Source organism: Scardinius erythrophthalmus, assembly GCF_964197995.2.
Source record: "Scardinius erythrophthalmus genome assembly, chromosome: 4".
In the NCBI taxonomy this organism is placed as follows: Eukaryota; Metazoa; Chordata; class Actinopteri; order Cypriniformes; family Leuciscidae; genus Scardinius; species Scardinius erythrophthalmus.
In genome coordinates, this window is record NC_138224.1 from 13,910,408 (window position 1) to 13,929,917 (window position 19,510).

Genomic DNA, 19,510 nt, shown 5'->3' on the forward strand with positions numbered 1-19,510 from the left:
TTCAGCTGATCTCTCAGATATGTAAGATGAGAGGATACTTGCTTGCAATACTTGTGCTCCCACTTTTGAAACATTGCATTTGCGGTGATGTAGTGAACTTTGATGGAGACATCAAGGACTTTGTAGTTGGTAAAAGTAAGTTGTTCGTTCTTACTGACCATCGACTACATCAGATGAGACTCGATCTTTCTGAGGAGAAGAGGAAGGACATCACTAATGCCACTCATCAAAATAGAGTCAACATTCTAGTGCCTTTTGACGACAACGACACCCTGATAACCTGTGGGACCTTTAGAGATGGATATTGTGAAGTTCTTGATCTGAATGACATTACAAAGAGTATTTACTATGAAAGTATATCGGTAGGACCGAGACAGAATGAGAAATCTGTTGCGTTCATAGCAGGTCCAAGTAGCCTACCAGTAAAGTAGCCTACCTTTTGGTTGGGAAAAAGGACGAACAAACAAAACCTCAAGATCCGTATCCTGTTGTTAAACTGTGGAACACTTTACAGTCTCAAATTGGTGGGATTTTCAACGACATAGAGGACGGATTAACCCCCTTCATCCAGAGCACCGCTAGAGATGTGGAGTTTGTTGACGGATTCCAGAGAGTTTCTCCCTCAGAGTCCTACTTATTTCTCAACGCAAAGACTGACTCGGAGAGGAAAGTGCTCGTCCTGAGGATGGACAGCAATAAAAGAAAAAAGTCAGACATCTTTAAATCCCTACAGGCTGCAACGATAGAGTGCTGCAATGATAAAGCTCGTCCAGTGCTCGTCTCCTCCACCGTTATTCCCTCAGGGAACGCTGTTATTTGGGCAGGAGTGTTCAGTGCGCAGAATCAGCAGGATCCGGAGAACACCGCGCTGGCTCTGTACGACATCAGTACAGTTCGAGGCAAAGTGAAGGGTTTCTGCTCTACTGGTGAAAAATGTGAATCTGAGGTTGGAAATAGTGTAATGTTTTCACTCGCAGCATACTTATACTTCATATAGTTTTCGCAATGAATAAAACTTATCTTTGATCAATGTCACGCGAGCAAGAGTGCTGCTGTTCTAAATTGTCAGTGGGGTTGCTTCAGGAGACCGCAGGTAATCACAGCAGCACTACTGCGAGTGTGATTTTTTATTTTTTTTTAGATTGTATCACATTTTTAGATTCCTATGCTTATTTTTGTTCTATGTGTTGCAGAGTGGTAGTAACCTTCAGCCGCTCTCTGTGGTGTTCAAGTACAGCTCAATGTCATCAGTGGCAGCAGTTAGAAGTGGATCCTGGATTGTGTTGTTCATAGGAACCAGTGATGGACAACTGATAAAGGTCTCCCTCACCTCTCACCGCTCCGTTTTAATCTGTTGTTTACCTCTGCATTTGAAATACTACAATCACAGTTTATGATTTCTATTTCTATTTGTTGTTAGCTGGTTTTGGATGAGAAATTCACACCAGACTGTCCAATAGTGCTGTACAAATCTGATGATGAACGAGCAGTGCTTCCCAGAATGCACTTTGATCCAGTAGATTTCAAATATATCTACATCGCTGTGAGGAAAGAGGTGAGATTTAGAAATGTGCAATTAACAAACAAACCATTGGCAGTATGTCTCTACTCAACTGTGTTACAGTACATTGAGTAATCACACTTGTCTCTTTCTGCTCATGTTTTTGATGTAGCTCAGAAAAGTGTCTGTGGTTCAGTGTGCTAAATACAGATCTCTGAAAGACTGCAGAGCTGCTCTGGATCCTCTCTGCGGCTGGTGTGTGAACACACAGAGGTCAGCCTGCCTTTATCACATGGGACTTTTCACACATCACACATGCAATCTGCATAGGCGGCATCATCACCTAACAGTAATATGCCTAATGGTTCACTGTTGAACAGTCTTTTAAGTTCTTATCATCTATATGGACATGGTGAACAGTGTGCAAACAGATCTGTACGTGATAAATTGATGATGTTTTTATCTAGATGTTCTACCCAAGATGAATGCTCAAATACTTCATGGGTGTCCATCCCAAAAAACTCTCTTAAGACACAGCTGCTTTCTTTTCAGATGACAGAGAACTCTTCTAGAAAGGTAGAGGGTCATAATCTGGAAATATTTATCATAATTTAGGGAATATATTTAAGAAATAATTTATATGACTACCAGACATTGCTCTCTGCTACACAGGTTACTCTACATCTTGCCTTGAGTTTGGAGAGCACAGGAAATCCCGCCTTCTCATGTTCCTTCACCACAGGAAGTGTGAATCTGTGTGACGGGTCTGATCTGACTGCAGTTTTCCCAAACTGCTCCTGTAGTTTTCCTGACCACATACTTTATACTGGAGGTTAGTTTTCTATTAATGAAGTTGTATGTGCGAGTAGTTCATATGAAGTAGCTTATGTCAAAAATGATTTATGACCATGGCATATGTTTATAGCAGGAAGTCCTTATATGGGTGTTTTATGATGCCCCTATGGTATGTGAAATTTGACGCATGTGTGGTTCGGGGGTTTTGTGTGTGTGTTTTATGACTGTAAGCTGCTTGGTGTGACAAGGAAGTGAATGTTTTTTGCAGGGATGTTTTTATTATTGGTGGATTTAATAATAAAGTCCACAGATTGGTGAAATTATGAACATGAAGAAATCTGTCATGGATTTGTTTTCAGATGACGAAGCAGCGTCCATAATGTCTGTGGGGAGAATAAAAACGGGTGAATGAAATTAAGAAATAGCATTGACAAATTAAAAAGCATATAAAATAACAGATTTGTGAAATAAGATGAAATTTATTTAAGCATAACTATTTCTAAAAGTAAGTTTGAACCTTTTAAACACCACATTATATGAGTTAAGAATACAAATGTCTGTCGGATAGTCTCTCAGGAGTGTAAATAGCCGATCGTGGAAATATGAGTGAATTGTTTTCAGATTACACAGTCACGTCCATAAATAAACAATAGAGACTATATGAAACAAGATGTTAAATTATCAGGTATAATTATTTTAATCTAATACACACCGAAATACTGACTTACATTGATAAAACATAAAATAGTGAATAATAGTTCATATTTGAAATGTTAAATCATCAAGTATAAGTATTTTAATCTAATACACAACAAAATACTGACTTACATAGATAAAACATGAAATAGTGAATATTAGTTCATATTATTTGAAATAGGATGTTAATTTATCAAGTATAAGTATTTTAATCCATTACATCAGTAATATAGAGTCATCATGCGGACACCACAATATACAGATTTGCCTAGATAAATAAAACATAAAATAGTGTATAATAGTTTGTTTTGTTTGAAATAAGACGTTAAATTATCAAGTATTTTAAAGGAAGGTTTTAACATACCCTAAACGTTCCCTTTCAAAAGGAAGGTTTAAACATAGTAAGCGTATTTGAAGATTAGATTTCTTTTTCTAATATTTAAACTTAGAACACAGTATTAGAACACCCTTTGACTTTATGAATACACAAAAATGACAGCTTAATGATTTTTTATATTTTGTGCATTTATTTGAAGACTGCATGTATGCCTACCATTTTTGACACGTGTTACCTTACTTCTTGGGCAATATTAAAGGTTTTTATGAAATATTATTTCTATTTTTTTCAGCACATGTAATCAGAGTTACAGAAAATAATAATAGTGCAACAAATAAGGAGATTATGTTTTATTTATTTTAATCAGGCTCGTTAAAAGTATGCTTGAATGATGTTAGTTAATCTGCGCTACCATGTGTTTGCTATAACAATGAAAATATTTGAAAAACCTGTTAAAATCAAGTAATGATGCAATCCTTTAAATCTTAACGTTGAGTGCATCAGAATTAAATGGATGTAAAATTATTATCATATGTGACATTTTATTTAACGTGACAGAAAAAGACAGTGACACCAATGACACAATGAATCACCAATGACACACAAAAGACCGAAGATCATTATTCTTCAACTAAGTAGATGAGATTAAATTGTTACATTTGGTATACAATCTAAATGAATAGCGTCGAATAAAGTTTATCTATAAATGGGTGTCACGGGGGTTCTCCCATAAGAAAAGAGACACCAGTGACAGTAAAGACAATTTTCATGAAAAATACCACATCTTGTCAATCATGGTATACTAACTAAATGAAGTTGTTTATTCCATAAGTATTCTAGTTTATTTTTTATTTTTTTATTTTTTTTTTACAACTCCCTAACAGTAAAGTAGGTCATACCAGTGAGTTAAACTAAAGCTTCATATGAAATCATGAGATAAATAAAAAGTTTTTTGATAACTGAAAAGAGGCTATGGGCCTTTCTTCATAGATATTCATGAATTTGGAAGAAGGAAGTCGAGTGATGTCATCAGTATGATATTTGTTTTAAAATATTAGATTTTTGTTTAACGGTAACGCCAGTGACACAACTCCAAGGGACCACTACTTTCAAATGTTAGAAATCAAATATTGCCATATAGATGGCTTAAGACGACGTAATTGTTCAAATAACATATTGTTTTATTTTAAAATGTGAAGAAATTGTAACCCTAAAGTGTTTTTCAAGTGTGATATTTCTGTAAAGGCTAGGGACAGAAAATGGACATTGCCATAAAATGACCCAGAAATGATTTTGCCTAAATTTAACCCAGAGCTATTATTTTACATAACAGCGTCTGTTCAAAACTTTACAATTTTAAAGCAAAAACTGTGCTTAGTCGTCTTAGATCTTATTTATCCAAAGATATTCAAACAGTATTTTGTCCACTGACACACACACAATACTCTTTCCCGTACTCTATCTTAGCATGTGGGGGGCGTGCGTATGTAACGTTATGTATGTATTTGTATATGTGTGCGTGTATGAAAAAGTATCCTAAATGGAAACCGTGCAACCCAGTGTCACAAAAAAGACTTGTAGGCTATATATGCATTATAATCAGATTTTCCACTTTAAAGTGTTAGTTTCTTTTATTCAGGATTTTTTTTAAAGATTTTTTCTAAATAAAAATCTGTACATTTATTCACGTTACTATTTTTTTGTCTATTTAAATTCTATTTACAAACTCACCACACACACACAACATGGCCAATGTTTTATCTATGTAAGTCAGTATTTCGTTGTGTATTAGATTAAAATACTTATACTTGATACTTGATTTAACATCTTGTTTCATATAATCTCTATTGTTTATTTATAGACGTGACTGTGTAATCTGAAAACAATTCACTCTGACATATTTCTTCGGCGCAGAAAAATTCTACGATCGGCTATTTATACACTCCTGAGAGACTATCAGACAGACATTTGTATTCTTAACTCATATAATGTGGTGTTTAAAGGGTTAAAACTTACTTTTAGAAATAGTTATGCTTAAATTAATTTAATCTTATTTCACATATCTGTTATTTTATGTTTTTTAATTTGTCAATGCTATTTCTTAATTTCATTCACCCGTTTTTATTCTCCCCACAGACATTATGGACGCTGCTTCGTCATCTGAAAACAAATCCATGACAGATTTCTTCATGTTCATAATTTCACCAATCTGTGGACTTTATTATTAAATCCACCAATAATAAAAACATCCCTGCAAAAAACATTCACTTCCTTGTCACACCAAGCAGCTTACAGTCATAAAACACACACACAAAACCCCCCGAACCACACATGCGTCAAATTTCACATACCATAGGGGCATCATAAAACACCCATATAAGGACTTCCTGCTATAAACATATGCCAAAACCATAATTTTTTGACATAAGCTACTTCATATGAACTACTGTGCGCTATTATACAGTACATTTTTGTAGTCAGAATATGATTTTATGTTTTTTATAACCATAAACATTTTTGATAATCTATTCAGTTTCAGAAGTCTCTGCTACTGTTACCATTAAGGATCAGAAGATCACAGAGACACTGACACTGAGGAACTGCTCCAGTATCACAGAAAACACAAATGCTTCTTATACACAGTGAGAAAATGAAATTCAGTGTGAAAAATTGCATAGTGCAGTAATGATAACACAGAGCTTTATAGGTTATATTAATAAATCATATCATGAATCATGAATGCAGGTGTGTGCAGTGTGTCTCATCTGGGTGTCAGTGGTCCTCTTCCTCTCAGCGTTGTGATTGGACACATAGACCTGGACCGCAGTTACTCATACAGGTGAGACATACTGTATTCTACAATCCAGTGCTTCATTATACATATACGTATTGGGAATATGTATACGTAACCTTTATAAAGATTCAATATGATATTAATTCATTGGTAATAGCTTGAATATCATTGTGTCGACTGAAGAAAACTCAGGAAGTAAATGAACCGCTCAGTTCTCTCTCTTTTTCTACTTTTTAGGATGCATGTAAAGATCTACGCCCTGAAATTATCTACAGAGTAAGTGTCATACTATTATGAACCCAACTTCACAGAACAGTTTGTTCCTATTTCAAATAGATGTGACTTTACAAGAGTCTGAGGATTTTGTTTCATTTTTGAGGAACTATTTGCTTTTAAAATTCTTTTAAAACAAAAGTTGCTTTCTTCTATAATATAAGCAATAAATGATTTGTCACAATCATTATGCGTATTTAAAGTAAATTTAATTACCGCATATTATTATTATTATCATTTATAAAATGTATGTAATAAAATTTACTTTTATTTCTGTTGTTTATTAGCGAATGCTTTGGGTCATATATTAAGTGGATATGGATTTTCTTTTTCTTCCTGTATGGCCTTTCTTTACTGAGTGCAACATTTGTGTCCTGTAGGAGCCAGAGATTCTCTCGCTGGAGCCCAACAAGGTTTCTTTCCATGGCAGAAACAATGTTTTACTAAGAGGAAGGAACCTGGAATCTGTTACTAAAATCCATATTCAAGGGGATCTGGAGTTTATTCCTAAAGAGTGAGATTATGCGTGTTTGTGTTTAGTCGTATTTATGAATGTGTGTAGATTGAGATAAATGATATTGTATATCTGTGTATGAATGTTTCCCCTCAGATCTCCAGTGTTTGATCGCTCCAGTGACACTTTAAGGTTCCACATTCCTCCCAGTGGAACTAAAGGAACAGTGAAAGTGTGTGTTGTTACTCCTGACAACCGTTGTCATGGTAACAGTATCATCACTTACAGTTCCCAGCCCAGCTGCACAGGAATACAGCCCACAGTCTCCTGGAGGAGGTAAGAGCTTTCAGACCACTGGCAGAACAGCTTCCATATCCCATCAGTGCCTTGAGATGACATCGGCACATTATAATTACTTAATCAAATGTCATACAGCCCATTTTAGACACAGAATTGGCAAGAATGCTGTTAATGTGGGAAAATAATATTTGCAGTGTAATGATCTGCAGAGTTACTCTTGATAAAAAATAAATTAAATAAAAAACCCACTCATATGCAAGAAAGTCAGGTCATTTCCATGTTTTGTCTTTGTTCTGAGAGCTGCAGTTTGTAACGGTCACTTTATGCACGTACGGTAATTTGAGGTAGAATGAGAATGTTCCGGGTTACTTGACTGTAACCCTGTTCCCTGAAAAAGCGGAATGAGATGCTGCGCTGCTTAGCGCATTGGGAATGTCTTTAATCGTGACCAGCTGTGAATATTGTGTGTAACTAGTCAATAGAATTGACCCAGAGGTAATATAGCCTCGGTCGATGACGTCATCGGCGTGCACCCCCAACACGAGGCTATAAATAGATGAGCCACAGGTGCATTGTCAGGATATTTTGTCTGAAGAGCAGTCCCGGGACATCTTCAGCACGGCAAAGTAGCGCAGCATCTCGTTCCGCTTTTTCAGGGAACAGGGTTACAGTCAAGTAACCCAGAACGTTCCCTTTCAAAAGCTACAATCGATGCTGCGCTACTTAGCGCATTGGGAACGAGAATACCCATGCCGCCGTGCTTAAAAGTGTCTGGACCCCTACGGTTGTGCAGGTGTGCTCACAAGAACGCAAGAAGGCCTCAGACATTAGCTTGTGACGTCGACTCAAGGACGTGAGAGCCCGGAGTAGCATGAACATCCAAACTATAAAATCTTATGAATGTGTGCGGAGAGGACCAGCCTGCCGCATCACAAACAAGTTGTAAGGGGGCACCCCTTGCCAAAGCACTAGAGGAGGCGACCCCCCTGGTGGAGTGAGCCCTAAGACCTATTGGCGGAGCTTGACCGTGCGCCTCATAGGCAAGAGTAATAGCATCCCTGACCCAATGAGGCATGGTCTGCTTGGTGGCAGCTGCCCCTTTGTTACTACCCCCATAACAGACGAACAGTTGCTTTGACTTACGCCACTGGCTAGTGCGGTGGATGTAAACCTGAAGAGCACGAACTGGACACAGTCTTTGAGATCTCTCCTGCTCCGGCGTTATGAATGGCGGAGGACAGATGGCCTCGAGAGTGACAGGATGTACAGTCGAGAAAGGAAGGTAGTCAGGATGAGGGTGCAAAATCACTTTCACCATTCCTGGGGCAAAGTCTAAGCAGGATGGCGAGATGGACAGAGCCTGCGTATCCCCAATTCTTTTCAAACCATTTTTAGAGTCAGAAGTTTGTCAGACGCTGATTCTATAGGTTCAAGGGGGGTCTCAACCAGACCCTCGAGGACTATAGCTAAGTCCCATGAAGGGATCTTGGTTCTTACTGGAAGGAGAGGAGAGATATTATCTCCGAGAACCATTCTCTGTTCGGCCAACGTGGCGCTATCAGCAAGAGGCAAGACCCTTGTTGGCAAACTCTGGCTAGAACTCCCGGGAGCAGAGAAACTGGAGGAAACGCATACAGGCGCATTTTGGGCTATGTGTGCGCCATCGCATCCAGACCCAGGGGGGAGAAATAGAGGGGACATTGCGCTGTCTGATGGGAGGCGAAGAGGTCCACCTCCGCTTTATAAAATCTGGTCCAAATCTGTTTCACTACTTCAGGGTGGAGTTTCCATTCCCCCATCGGTAGTTTCTGTCTGGACAGTAAATCCGCTCCCACATTCAGATGCCCTGGAATGTACACTGCCCTGAGTGACAGGAACTTGTCCTGGGCCCAGAGAAAAATCTGCCTCGCTATTCTGTTCAGATTGCGTGAGCGCAGACCTCCCTGGTGATTTATATAAAAGACTGCTGCTGTGTTGTCCACCCGCACTAGGACATGACAACCTCTCAACTGAAGGAGAAAATATTTCAGGGCCAGTGCCCGGTTGCATAAAGCACCTTAAGTGTAATTTTCCCTTAAGTTCGCCCTTATGTTTCCCTTAAACCTAAGGGTGTTGCAGAAAAAAACCCTTAAGTGTTACTTAAGGCTTTCTTTAAGTGAAACGTCATAAACACTTAGAATTTCCCTTAAATGCTGTTTTTTCACTTAAATAATCCCTTAAAAAGCGTTAAGTGTTGCATAAAACCCCTTAACGGTCATTTCCCTAAGTTTAACTTAAGGTTTGGAAATCGTAACCTTAAGAGTAACGCGGACAAAAATAAGACGACATGGCTGAATTTATGGAACCAGCTGAAGATCATTATGTGCCAAGAAGAATTTTTAGGAATAGGGAGAACCCTTTGGACCATTTTAGGGATGAAAAATTGTTGCAAGAATACCGATTTGATCGACGCGCAATATTTGCGCAATACATCGCTAACAAACTTGACCATGTCACACATCGCAACCACTCTTTACCTGCGGTGTTACAACTGCTTAGCACTGCGTTTTTTTTTTTTTGCAACTTGGAGTTTTCAGTAGTGGGATGTTTTACATGTGCATAAATCGGCTACCATTCAATAAATGTAGGCTACAATTAGTGTGTATCGGATTTTCAGGTGATATTCTCAATTCATTCAGTTAACGGACGCTCTGAGGTAAAGTGTTCAGACTGCAGACTTATTATAGCAACGATTATATTTAATTGTACAGTACAGTCATAACATAACGTACAGACATTATCTTAATTCCATAATGTCCTTAAACATAACAATATTGCTGGCCATAAACTGAGAAAGTGCGCGCCCGGTGTGTGATACAGTTGTCCTAGACGCGACGCGCGTTTAAGTGTTTTGCGTATCTATGGCAACAACAGACTTTTATAACGTGAATCCAGGATCGCTGTCGTGAAACACTTAAATGTTTCCCTTACCTAAGAGAACCGTTTAAGAGATTATATGCAACACCCTTAAGTTATTCTCTTAGGTAAGGGGAAATCGCCCCTTAAGTATCACACTTAAGGGAAAAACTTAAGGTGCTTTATGCAACCGGGCACAGAAATACGGCCATCAGCTCGAGGCAGTTGATGTGCCAATCGAGCTGATGACCCTCCCATTCCCCTTGAGCTGGACGACCACTTAAGACCGCTCCCTAGCCCATCCGGGAGGCGTCTGTCGTTAACAGTCTGCGACGACAAGGCGCCTCTAGAGTGGGACCCAAGGTGAGGAACCAGGGTCTGAGCCACAGAGATAGTGTACGAAGCCTGCGGCGTGTCACTTTTATTTGCCTTTGAGGATTGGCCCTTGGATGAAATTCCCTGGCTTTTAGCCACAACTGAAACGGTCTCATGTGCAACAGCCCCAGAGGAATCACCGTGGATGCTGAAGCCATGAAACCTAACATTTTTTAGTACTGATGAACAGTGCGATCTTGGCCTAGCCTGACTTCGCTCAGGGTCTGCTGAATGGTCTCGATTCGAGCGGGAGACAGTTGTGGCCGCATCGTGATCAAATCCCAAAATATCCCGAGATAAGTCGTTCTCTGGGCAGGAGAAAGAACACTTTTCTTGGTGTTGAGTCTCAACCCTAGAGAAACTAGATGAGCTAACACGATGTCTCTGTGTTGAAGCACCATCTCTTGCGATTGTGCTAGTATTAACCAATCGTCGATGTAATTCAAAATGCGAATGCCCTGGAGTCGTAATGGAGCCAGTGCTGCATCCATGCATTTTGTGTATGTGCGGGGTGACAAGGCTAGGCCGAATGGAACAACCCGAAATTGGTACGCTTCACCCCCGAAAGCAAACCTCAGGAAGTTCTTGTGTTGTGGCAATATTTCTATGTGAAAATATGCGTCCTTCAGATCGATCGTGACAAACCAATCATGATGTTGAATTTGCGACACGACCGTCTTGACGGTTAACATCTTGAACTTGAGCGCTGACTGTACGGTTTAAACCTCAAAGATCTAAAATTGGACGCAACCCCCCATCTTTCTTGGGAACCAGGAAGTATCTGCTGTAATAGCCCGACTCTCTCTCTGGAAGAGGAACATGTTCTATGGCCTCTTTGATCAGAAGATTTTGTAGCTCTTGTGACAGTACGTGCATCAGCTCCGGTTTCACGGAAGTGGAGACCACGCCATTTAAACGCGGAGGACGACGAATAAATTGGATTCTGTACTGTGCTTAATACCCACGCAGAAATGCCTGGAAGTTTCCACGCTGCCAGACTCTCTGAGAGTGGTATCAATTTTAACACTTCCTTTTGAGGGGATGTTAGATGTTCCGTGTCCTGAATGACAGCAGGAAACAACGGAACATCTAACATTTCGCTGGAAACCGCTGCCCCCCGAAGCAGAGGTGAGAGGTGGCAGGGATGGAGAGGTTTTGTGGGGGTAACAGGAAGGGGTGATTAGATCTTGAACGTGCCCGTCCCGCGGGGGGCTACCCCCACCAGACTGGGCGCCAGACCATCAGGACCATGTTTGACCAAGACTAGTTGTTAGTTTAGTAAGAGCAAACAGCTTCCTAACACCCAGACTGTTTTCATGTTTTCGGCAGGTTTTACTTCCATTGGTTGCTGAAACATTTTGAATTTTGTGTGTTTGTGTATGTGAAATACACATGCAGGAAAGTTAGTGGGAGGAATTAAAATGTCAATACTTTACTTTTACTTTAACATTGTTTATTATGTATTATTGACTGAAATTGGTTTTAATCTCTTTATTCAGTGGTGGAAGGAAGATTGATGTTCAGGGGAGCAATATGGAATCTGTGGAATCAGTTATTGTCCGTCACTCTAATAAAGAGCTTCAAACACAATACAGCAGAAGCTCAGAGGTAAGACTGACACACAGAGGTCAAAGGGCGACATGTCAATGAATCAAGGGGATAAAATCTTTAATTAAAATCATATTGGAGTCATTTTTAATTCTCTCTTTTCTCAGGGCTTTTGGTTTCATTCCCCCCGTTATTATGGCAGTGGACTGTTAAGCTTATTATTGAAAGTTGTGAACACCACTATTGACTGTGGGTATTTGTCCTACGAGCCTGATCCAGAATTCACATTCACCACCTTACAGGTGGCCAACGACCTACTGGTGAACATTCAGGTAAAAAATTGCTAAAAACTGAGCAAGACCTGGGCCCGTATTCATAAAGAATCTTAATGCAAAGAGTAGCTCCTAGTGACAAAATTCTAAGAAAATTCTTAGAAATGTGGGCGTTTACTCTTAAATTTAAAGAAAAAATCCTAGTAAAGAAAAAAGTAATTCAGAAAGCATCTTAACCCTTAAAAGAGGTCTTAAGGTCAAAATTGTTAGGAGCACGGACGAGGACTTTTAAGAGGCTTAAGAGTTTCTTTAGCAGAGGAGAAAATGGCAGAAAGACGAAGAAGGAGCAGAAATGTGTTGCAGACAATGGATGACAGTGAGTTAATAAGACGCTTTAGATTAGATCATGCAGGGATCATGTTTGTGACTGATCTTTTTAGAGACACGCTAATATCTCCAACACAGCGCAGAAATGCCATAGCGCCCGAAATGAAAGTAATCACTACATTACGATATTTGGCAACTCGGAAAATTCCATGTTTGATACATTAAAACCAACATTCAAACCACCATTTAAATAGACATGCCAACAATCAGTGTAATTGGAAAGAGTGTAACAATTTTTATCATTCTAAGCCAAGCAAATACCTTATAGGAAATCAACAGCATGGTTAATAAAATAAGGATTTATATATACCGGTATAATGTGTGTGTGTGAGAACGGTCAAATAGGAAAAATTACGCATGTAATTTCAAAGTGAAGGCTTAGAATAGACCCTATACTTAAAATCACTTTTTTCCCCTTCTTGAACAACCAACCAATCACAGTCTTCAAAAGATTGTGTCATACATAGCAACGGGGTTAACCCCGCCTTCTTACTAAGATAAAAGTTTTTGTCTTTTCCTTACTCAGAGTTGCTCTCAGATCAGTCCCGAATTGCTCTCAAGCTAAGACTCCTACGAAAAAGTTTTTAAGCTAAATTAAGAGTTTTCTGAGAGGATTCTTAGAATCTTTATGAATACGGGCCCTGAACTTTATAATTTGAGTTACAGTAACACAAATTCATCTTGTGGATCTCTCTTTCTCAGAAAAAGGCAGATGCATTGACCTTGAGTATGAGTGAGGTGAAAGTGACGGGTCTACGGGGAGATCAGCAGTATCAGTGTGTTTTGGAGGTGTTTGAGTACAATGCCATCATCTGTAAGATTAAAGGAGAATCAGGAGCCGTCACAGAAGTGGACTCAATAACTGTACGTCTGGTTTTTGATATGTTCAATTCTTTGTTAAATCTATAAACATGGAAGTTCATAATTTGACTTAATAAATGCTGTTAACACTGCTGTGTTAAGTTTAATTTAAATCTTATTAAATCAACTTTATGAGATTAAAAGACATTGCTTTTCATTGTCATTTAGATCACGATTGGGAATTATGTTCTCAGGATGGGGAATACAAAGGATTTGTTCTGCCTCAGTCCATGGAACACACCTGGCCAAGTATGAAAGAACAATGAAAACACTCACAGAAAAAAATTTAAATAAAAAAAAAATATATATATTTGAAAAAGTCTTCAAATCATTATTTGCAATATATATATATATTAGTTATTAGTTCATTAATTAACATATCAGTTAATTATTCATCTTTACATAAAAAAATTATGTTTTGTCATTGCTTTAACTATTCATCAACGTGCGTTCAAATATTCTGTGAGAGCAATCCTGAGACTGAACATCAGGTGGCGCTATATACTTACAATCAATTCAAAGTTCCTGCAGAGGACTGGTTTGTTATTTACAGTTATTTTGTTAGAGAATGCTTTCATCGATTATTTTCCATCGAACACCTACAAAATTCTTCTATTTTTTGTTATTAATCTGATAATTTATGTTATCATTACACTGCCTTACACCTCATACTTATTAATAAACATGCCAAACATAAAATCCTTTAAAAAAGAGTCTGGTCTGATTTAAATTAACAAGCACACATGAACTCACAGAAACTTTTACTTCTGCAAGTCACCAGCACACATTTCAGAGCACAGCGTAGTTACTCTAAAATAAAATAGAATAGAATATAATTTGTCTATATCTCTAACAAGATATAAAACTTAAATATCTTAAGAACACTAAACGGTCTTCTAAACACAGATCTGAATTGTTCTATATGTATCATCATCACATGTGCTATGTTGTATACTAAAGATTCCACATTTTTAACAAACATACCAGCTGGGGGGGTGGTCACGTGACCCGGAGCAAGATGGACGCTTGAGACTTCGCTCCTTGCTAAACCAAGGTTTAAAGTTCTTTTTTTCGCTTGGCAAACGTCACTTAATCAGTTAATTTCTATCTCAAGTATGCCTAAACCTCCTCGTGACAAAGATTTTCCTATATTTTCGTCGTCTGGCCCGTCCACCGGGAAAAAGAAAACGACGACTCGACTGACCGCGTGCTCCACTGATGAAGATAAGCATGGCGAAATTGACACCCCGGAGGCCACCTGCTCGACGACTACCATGGATCAGATTTTGATTGAAATCAAATCTGTAGCCTCCCGTGTTAATATCATGGATGAAACTGTCGAAGCTCGTTTGAATACGATAAACAGTGCTCTGGGTGACATTAAAACATCTATCACGTCAGTTGAGCTTTCTCTTTCCAATCTATCTAATCGAGCAACAGATTTGGAAAAACGAATGGATGAAGCCGAAACTCGGATCTCAAATACCGAGGATAGTCGCGACAATTGCGAAGTCCAAATATCAGCTATGCAAAAGATAGTGGATATGCTGCAGCTGAAGGTTGACGACCTGGAGAACCGCGGGCGTCGAAAGAATTTAAAGATCGTCAATCTCCCGGAGAAAGCGGAAGGCTCCACTTCACTCGCGGACTTTCTCCAAACTATCATTCCAACTTTAGTCGGCCTACCTGCTGACTTTCCTCCTCTGGAGATTGAACGCGCCCATCGCGCTCTGGTCCCTAGCCCGGACGCGAATAAGCCTCCAAGAAGTATTCTTGTGCGATTTCTCCGATACTCTCAGAAAGAAGCGGTTCTCAGCATGGCCGTAGCCAGCTATGAGGTCACCGAGGTCCGGACCTCGGTCATTTTTTTATATTCAAAAATAAAATTTCAAGCTCTCTGAATGATTAATTAGCCGTTTAAACCGCGTCATATGTGTGTTTGCAATTTATGTCGCTGCGAGAAGGTAGATCAGTGAACGGGGCTTGAGAGCGTGTTGTGAGCATAGACTGTAAAAAATGCGGCAGAGCGCTTTATGTCACTTTATTATAATTTATAAATAAAGCGCAAAAGAAACTACAAGCATGATGCAACAGCATCGTAGTTGATGTCAATTTGAAAGTCATGAAATGACCAAAAAGTGCCAATAAACTTTTTTTTCTTTTACATTTCCGATAATGGCGCGTATAATTTGCACTAAGTGCCTGTCTTTTTAGCAAAAAAGGCACCCACAACTAAATAGCTACAGTTGCACGGGTCGTTGGGCGTGCGTGAGGTGCTTGAAACTAAGTAGCTTTTGACGCGTTCGACTCGAGTTCGAATCCGCCTTTTGCCGAACTCGCTCTTCTCCCTCTTCTCCCTTTTCCCAATACACATGAGATGTAAAATGTATAGCCTAACATAAAGGTCTCTAGCGTTATATTTTGCCAACGAACTAATATCGAAACCGTGATATGGTTTTGTGCTTTATAAAACAGCACAAGACTTTAAGTATCCTATATAGGCATTATGTTTGTGCTGCGTGATTTAAAGAAAAGTGCGCACTTTGCTCACGCGATCAAAGGGTTTATTTCTTGCAAGTGAAGACATTAGGACAAAAGTATTGTAATTTTCCTATAGTGTAATGTAAAATATACTTTTGAAATATTCATTTTCATTTATTAGGCTATATGGATTTTATGTCATAGGAATAATTATAGAAATCATTATTATATTATTATACTAATTGTTTGGCATACTAAAACACCAGTTATAATGTAATGTAGACTGAAACTCCATATCATAACTAAAAAATATGTTTGAGCCCCCTTTAATGTCCAGGTACAAGTCAATGTTTTTTATTTGTGCACAGTTCATGGGTTGAAGCCCGTTGAAGCTCTTAATTTTGAGCTCTCAAAGAGCACCAGATTGATGCATTTAACCTTAAAATGTACAAAATTTTCTTGCGGGGGAGCATGCCCCCGAACCCCCCTAGAGGGACAGAGGTTTACCCAACATAGTTTTACAAAATCCTATATGGGAAAGATCTATCATTTATGAACTTTACTCCAGCATAGTACAACAAAGTTCCTTTTAAGTCAGTAAACTAAAACTCTTAATGCAAAATTAAAATGTCCTTGGACAAACTATACATTAGGCCTGCCTAAGGGGGGGCCTACAAGACATTGATTGTGCCCAGGGGCCTCTGAATTCTTAATCCGGCCCTGCACCTCACCTCGGACCTCACTAATTTTCAAACCCTGGTTACGGCCTTGGTTCTCAGGGCAGCTTTGAAGAAGCGCGACATCCTCTACAATGAATCCAGATTAAGGTTTTACTCTGACCTTTCGGCGGAAGTCCTGCGCAAACGTCGTGAGTTTGACTCCGTGGGGAAATCGATGGCCCGTCGGAATATGTATCGTGGCTTTGCCTACCCTGCGAGGCTTCGCTGTCTTCATAACGGGCAAATTCGTCTTTTTGATACCCCTGAATCAGCCGCTGCCTTTTTGGAATCTCTTACTTGAGGTAGTTTTGCTGCTACTCTCGTTTGTTAAGGAGGATTATTGACTTGATTTACAGCGAGTCCCTTCATTATTTTTTATTTTTTAAGACTATTTAAAGGAGCAAACCCGTTTTTATTTAGGCTACTCACTTTTTTGTTTTCTATACCTGATTCAAAGTAATTTGAAATAACTGGGAGGTTTGATTAATCTTAAGTAGGCTATAGCTTCCCATTTATAACATAGTTTTTCTTTTATTCCTAAGGGACTCTCTTTTCCTTTTCCTCATAGCGTTTTTATGTTTTTCTTTTTTTTATTCAGTCTCTTGGTTTGGCCGTTGTCTCTGGCGACTGAATTGTTATTGTGGTCACTAAATTGAGTTTGGATTTGTATTGATTATTACGTTCGTTGACTTCATTATGGGGGGTTTTACTCTGTCGTTTGGGGACAGAGTGGGGGTGGGTACGCGCTGCAAGGTTTTCTTTGATGTTTTATACGTTTGTTGTAAGCCAACTCTCTGTTGCCTTTTTTCGCCAAATAAAATCGCTTTATCTTTATTAATTCGCACCTTTCATGGCTGGTTCACTTAAACTTATCACTTGGAATGTTCAAGGGATTGGACATGTAATTAAAAGGAAAAAAATTCTAACTCATTTGAAAAAACAAAAACCTGATATAGTTTTGCTTCAGGAAACAAAATTATCCGACGCAGAACACTCAAAGCTAGGGAAAGACTGGGTTGGTCAAGTCTACTTTTCTTCTTACTCACAGAACAAAAGAGGGGTAGCCATTCTTATTAATAAAAATCTACCTTTTATTTTAGAATGTAAAGAATCAGATCCTGAAGGGAGATTTATTATGATCACAGGATCGATCTTCAAATGCCATGTAACAATTCTAAATCTCTACGCTCCAAATTTTGATTCCCCTAATTTTATAACACAGATGATTTTACTGTTCACTCATCATTGTAAAGGCTTAGGTTTTCTAGCTGGAGACTTTAATTGTATAATGAATGCCTCTCTGGACAAATCCTCATCTGCAAACGTATCAAACCCTAAATCATCTAAGGTGCTCAATAATTTATGTTCTGACTCCGGTTTGATAGACGTATGGCGTCAGTTAAATCCTAAAGTGAGGGATTATACATTTTTTTCTCACCCCCACAATTCATATTCCAGGCTGGACTATTTCTTTCTCCCTAAACAATTTTTACATGCAGTTCAGACTTGTCATATTGATTCTATCGTCCTATCAGATCATGCAGCAGTACGTTTGCAAATTGACCCTGCCTTCAGTATACCTAGATCTTCAAATTGGAGATTTAATACATCTCTTTTAAACAGTGATCATTTTTCATCTTTTGTTTCAGATAGTTTATCTCAATTTTGGCTCGACAACAGAGATTCTCCTGTGTCTTCTGCCATAATTTGGGATGCAGCCAAAGCTACTCTACGCGGTCATCTTATTTCTTACACTTCCCACCTTAAAAGAGCCAAAGACAGTAATAGGAAAAATCTTGAAAAGGAGGTAACTAGATTGGAACAAATACACAAGCAATTCCCTACAGTTTCAAATTTAAAATTACTGGTGAATGCAAGAACTAAACTAAATATGGATCATACCTCCCATATTCAGAAGCTTCTTCTCTTTACTAAACAAAAATATTATGAATTTGGCAATAAATCTAGCCGGTTACTGGCATACCAATTAAAGAATCAAAACAACGACAGGTCAATTAATATGATACGGAATATAAATGGTGTCATTTCTAGTGACCCTTTAGTCATAAATAGTACTTTTAAGGAATTCTATAAATCGCTATATAGTTCTGAATCTAAAGCGACGGACTCTGACATTGCTGCCTTTTTAAGTAATATTACATTACCGTTTTGTTCTGAGGAGGATCGTTTTAACCTAAATGCTCCTTTTTCAGTAGAGGAGGTTTGGGCAGCAATTCAATCCATGCCAAATGGGAAGTGCCCCGGTCCAGATGGTTTCCCATTGGAATTTTTCAAAAAATTCTGGTCCAATATCCATCCGATTTTTATGCCTGCGATCAATGATATCTGGAAAGGTGAAATCCCCCCATCATGGAGACAGGCTTCAATTAGTTTACTCCTAAAAAAAGATAAAAATCCTCTAGATTGTTCATCTTATAGGCCTATTAGTCTCCTTAATGTAGACTATAAGATAATGGCAAAAGTTCTGGCCTCCAGATTGGAATCAATTCTTCCTAAGGTTATAAATCCTGATCAAGCAGGCTTTGTGAAATCCAGGCATGGTTCGGATAATGTACGTCGTGCTCTTAATGCTATACATTATTTTAATACTCAGAAAAAAACATCAATGATATTATCTTTGGACGCCGAGAAGGCTTTTGACCGCGTGGAGTGGCCTTTTTTGTTTTTAGTTTTGGAAAAATTTGGATTAAGCTCTAATTTTATTAATGTTATTAAGCATCTTTACTCAGACTCTATTGCCTCCGTCAACACAAATGGTTTGATGTCTGAAGGTTTTTCAGTACGTAGAGGTTGCAGACAGG

General features: G+C 38.7%; 1 pseudogene across 1 annotated transcript; it reads left to right on the forward strand.

Moving 5' to 3' along the window:
- Positions 1–26: 26 nt before the first annotated feature.
- LOC308689092 (plexin-C1-like) lies at positions 27–18,394 on the forward strand (annotated as a pseudogene). The gene is made up of 16 exons: positions 27–958; positions 1,194–1,319; positions 1,421–1,555; positions 1,674–1,774; positions 1,969–2,077; positions 2,174–2,333; positions 5,872–5,971; positions 6,075–6,168; positions 6,361–6,399; positions 6,777–6,910; positions 7,007–7,186; positions 11,920–12,028; positions 12,136–12,300; positions 13,330–13,491; positions 15,042–15,326; positions 18,338–18,394. The product of its transcript is annotated as a plexin-C1-like (transcript).
- The last annotated feature ends 1,116 nt before the right edge of the window (positions 18,395–19,510 follow it).